General features: G+C 42.2%; 1 protein-coding gene and 1 long non-coding RNA gene across 4 annotated transcripts in view; both read left to right on the plus strand.

Moving 5' to 3' along the window:
• Positions 1–4,852, plus strand: part of LOC102259170 (zinc finger protein 883-like) — a 30,583-nt gene that overhangs the window by 9,351 nt on the left and 16,380 nt on the right. The gene's annotated exons all lie outside the window — the stretch shown is intronic.
• Positions 4,126–4,852, plus strand: part of LOC106723809 — a 2,828-nt gene continuing 2,101 nt past the window's right edge. Inside the window, exon 1 of the long non-coding RNA XR_001359538.1 lies at positions 4,126–4,505. This is a non-coding gene — a long non-coding RNA (uncharacterized LOC106723809). The remainder of the gene's footprint in view (positions 4,506–4,852) is intronic.

The raw sequence follows: 4,852 nt of genomic DNA on the forward strand, positions 1-4,852 counted from the left end.
CCCAGACTGTGAGAGGGCACAGGCCGGGCTTAGGGACCCCCCTCCCCCCCGAGTGCACAAATTTTTGTGCACCGGGCCTCTAGTACTCAAATAAAAAACTCTGAAAAATATATATATGTTTATTTTGTTGATTTAACAGAGAGGAAGGGAAATGGGTAGAGAATTAGAAACATCGATCAATCGATCACCCTCCCCCCCCTACTGGATATGTGCCTGCAACCAAAGTACATGCCTTTGACCAGAATCAACACTGGGACTCTTTGATCCACAGGCCAGCACTGTATCCAGTGAGCCAAATGAGTTAGGGCTCTGATAGATATTCTTATCATTGATATATCACCATCAGTTTGTCCATTTTAATAAGTATTTGTTTATTTCTAGCAAAGCTGGTACAAAAATTTCTGTATAATTTCTCGTATGTATATAAGTGTTATTTACCTTTGTCAAAAATACAGTGCATAGTCTGGGTTTTTGAGTAGATGAATGTTTAAATTTACTGAGATTAGCAAATTGTGATCTAAATGGAATATACCACCAGGGCCAGTGTGGGTCAGTACTTGTCCGTCCTCTCATGCAGCACAAGGTTGTGGATTTGATTGTCAGTGGGATATGTGCCTGTGCTGTGGCTATATCCACAGAAGTGGGTGTGCAGGAGGTGGCTGGTCAATATGGCACTCTTCCATCAATGTTTCTCTCCCTCTTCCTTCTCTCTCTCCTTCCCTCTCTAAAAATTACTAAACGATTCTTTAAAAATAGAAAATAAACTTTAACTGATTGTAGTTTTTTACATTTTTCAGCAGTGTGTTAGAGATTCACATTCTCCACATCCTAGAGAATAATTTGTTCGGTCAATTAAAACTTATTTAAACTTTTTTTTTGAGACGTTTGTTGTGCTGCTTCACTATTTGATTGTATTTTTTCTAGGAATTTACGGTGAGCCTTTTCTCAGAAGTTTGTTTGTTGAGTCTGTATCTTTGTTAAAACATCATATGTTCTGCCTAATGTGCTATGAGTTTTGGCAATTTTCTTTAACAATAGGATTGTGGAACAACAATGATAGATGTTGGCATTTCACTCATTTTGTGCATTTTTATTTAAAAAATAAACATTTTTTGTATTGGAATGATATGTTTTAATGGTACATGTCCTTGACTGGAATCGTACCTGGAACCCTTCAGTCCGCAGGCCGACGCTCTATACACTGAGCCAAACCGATCAGGGCTGATTTCTCTCTCTCTCTCTCTCCTCCCGTCTCCTTTGAACTCCTGCCTCTCCCTACAGAGACATTACCAGGCAGGCACTTCTCACGCCTTGAAACCCACAAGCATCTCTGCCTTTGGGTGCATTTTAGTGAGAAATGGGACCTATAAGAAGCCACTGACTCTGCTGCAGGGAGGCAGGTGCTGTGGGCACTCAGGTCTCATTGTGGTGCGGCCCATATCAAATTGCTGAAAAAGTTCAGGGTCAGAGAAATGAAGTCAGCTCCCCAAGTTTACACCACAGACAAGTGTCAGATTCAAGGAGCTGGATTTTTAACTATTATTTTCCCCAGTGTCAGACACAGTCCGTACCTCAGATGTGCAGCCCTCACTGGAGCAGGTACAGTCTGAGGCCCAGGGTGGCTCAGCTGCAGCTCCTGTTCCCATGGTTGCAGTTATGCTTTTCCTCCCATTCCCTTTACACTTCAGACCACTTGCCCCTGGCCTCCCCGTATTCAGGGCAACGCCATCATTTCTCAGCTGCAGTGGTTTCTCCAGGGGAACCTTCTTTCAGAGTGAGCTGCTGTTTGTCTACCTTCCCTCTGATCCCAGCACAGAATATGACCCTCAGGAGACCTCGGTAGTTAGGGCTGGGTCTCTGCACTTGTGCCCACATGATGGGTGTCATGCTGCCATTCTATTTACTTTGGTGAATTTCATGCTTCTGTTTGACCCTTCAGTTTGACACTCACCCTTCAGGGGAGGATACACTTTGATATGAATTTTACGACCTAATATTCGGAAGGGATGCTGGAGTCCTACATGATCCTGGTCTCATTGGACGGGTGCTCACCTCTTATTCATGCATAAGACCCACTGCCATGTGATTCTCTCCTGTATATTCCCACTGGCTGAATGAGATAATGGCTCTCACCATGCTTTCCCTGCAGCCCGGATCATGTTCTGGACCCCAGTCCTCCCTCCCAACCTCCTGTGTCTACACCCTGGGTCATTGGGTTGGAACAGAGTCCTTTTAAGTACAAGCCCTCATCGCAGTGCACAGCACACTAGGCCACCACTGAGGTCCTTACTGTGCTTTTCCTGACAATCTACCCTAACTGACTCTCCACACACAACATTTTTAGATTGTAGGTTAAGTTGGCTTTTCAGATTATGGTGTTTGCCATTTCGGCCTGTTACTCTTTTTTGAGTCATTTCCATATATGAAGCAGTCAAGCTCAAAGGCTAACACAAGCCATATAAACAATGTTTAAGTTTATGTGGGCCAAACAAACACAAAAAAGCTAACATTTTCATCGTAACTTAGGTTTATTTCGATAGGTTGAATACAAAGGGATGATATAAATGAGTGATCATTAATGACTATTCATTGTGAGCCCCTGCAGCCTGGGGGCCCCACGTTTGACATGCTTGATGTATACAGTAGGTATACATGCTAATAACTTTTTTATTGTTTTCCCCTGTTAATCTGTGTTATATTCATTTTATTTTATTTTATTTTATTTTTTTACAGAGAGGAAGGGAAAGGGATAGAGAGTTAGAAACATCTATGAGAGAGAAACATCAATCAGCTGCCTCCTGCACACCCCCTACTGGGGATATGCACGCAACCAAGGTATAAGCCGTCGACCTGAATTGAACCTAGGACCCTTCAGTCCGCAGGTCGACCCTCTATCCACTAAGCCAAAATGATTAGGGCAAATTTTTTATTTTATTTTATATTTAAAAAATATATTTCTATTGGTCCCAGAGAGGGAGAGAGAGACAGAAACATCAATGATGAGAGAGAATTATTGCTGGGCTGCCTCCTGTGTGCCCCACACTGGGGTTCAAGCCTTCAACCCGGGCATGTGCCCCTGACCTGAATTGAACCAGGAACCCTTCAGTCCACAGGCCGAATCTCTGTCCCCTAAGCCAAATCAGCTAAGGCTATCCATTTAAATTTTAGACTAACCAAAGAACCCAGAAAAGAAGAGAAAATTATTTTGCCTCTACAATGTCATTTCCCTCATCTTCTTTCTCAATCTCTCCCTTTACTCTACAACGTAAAGGAATACTGTTAAGTTTTGGGCAGTGATACAGCTTTTGAAAGAATTCACAACTAAAAGCAATGCAGAGAGGAAGTTTATTCTATTTTCCAAGAGAGGAAAAGACCAAGTATTGCTAGTCAATTCAGGGCAGGGAAGAAATGGTGGCTTCTGCTTTCCAGCAGTGCCTGTCACTAAGGGACAAAGAATGGAGGGACCTTGGGCTGAGCTGAAGTTGTGTAGATAACACGGGCTGTCCTTTAAAGTTACAGTTTGTTTCCTTTCTAGGAGACAGTCTGCAGATGTTCTAGGGAGGTGTCTTATCAGTTTCTTTCCCAGCCTATAAAATATGACCAGAGAAAAAGTTATGAAGAGTTCAAAAGAGGCTTGTTTGAAGGGGTGGAGGCGTGGAAACTTTCTACTGACTAGAGACTCCATGGTGTGAGTTATCCCTGTGGTGTAACAACAGCAGGAAGGAGGGGTATGTAAGAATTTAGCCTTGAAAGTAGCTTATCTTGTTCTGCAGTTTGAGCAGAGGAGCTGTTTGAATTAGAGGAGCCAGTAATTTTGGGGTTTAATTAGCATTTGGCTATCCCTCTCATTTCCTCTCTGTAAAAAAAAACAACCAATAAAATATGTATATATTTTTTAAAAGAAATAACCCCTTCTGCTGGTCTAAGTCAGTTTCCACCTGTGAAAAAAAGTATGAGGTATGTTTCCATACCGGAACTATTGGAGAAGGTCCAGTGGTAAGGTGTCCACTTGTGTAACGCAGCTGTGCCTGCAGCCTGCCTTGGCTCCAGCAACTCCAGCCACTCCCTGCAGAGACATTCCCAGGCAGGCACTTCTCACTTCCTGGATAGAAAAGCAAGTCACAGGACTAGTTATGCCCTAGCCTCCTTTTTTTTGTATTGTTTCTTTGCAAAGGTTAATATTGCGCATATTGAGCGTGTCTATTCTCTTTTTGCATCTAGAATACATACCTTTGGATATTCAGGGAAATTTCCTTTTTTACAGACTCCTAAGGGCACAATCTCCAAACACAAAAGACCTCAGGTCCTCAATTATTGTTGTTGTGTCAAATATTAAGTGTTAACTATTGGAGAACATTTTTAAAAAGAATTGAATTTTTTGTCTATTTTTTAATTTTATTTAATCCCAGAGATTTCCCTCCTCGTTCCCCACACTCTAATTTACCACCAGTGAATTTCATGCAACCCCCTTATGTCTTCTCCTTTGAGTCTAATGTATAAAAATGGTGCAAAACTTTCATTCTCCCGTGCATTACTCAACGTGTTATTTTTCTTCCCGGCAAATGTTACTAACTATGGTCAAATAAACTTAGAAAAATTCTCCACATGTTCGGACATTTCTTACATCATCACCAAAAGCAATTGACTCATGTGAAGCAGGAGAATGTTACGTGGAGGGGTATCAGCATTTCCAGGGACTCAACTGATGGAAGACAGGTTTATAAAAACAAATGTAGAGCAGACCCAGGACCCAGCAAGCTACAGCTTTCCCCTTGCTTTCATAGAACAGAAGAGAATGCTCATGGCTCAGGTGTGTGTGTGTGTGTGTGTGTGTGTGTGTGTGTGTGTGTGT

Source organism: Myotis brandtii, unplaced genomic scaffold, assembly GCF_000412655.1.
Source record: "Myotis brandtii unplaced genomic scaffold, ASM41265v1 scaffold650, whole genome shotgun sequence".
NCBI classification, from domain to species: Eukaryota; Metazoa; Chordata; class Mammalia; order Chiroptera; family Vespertilionidae; genus Myotis; species Myotis brandtii.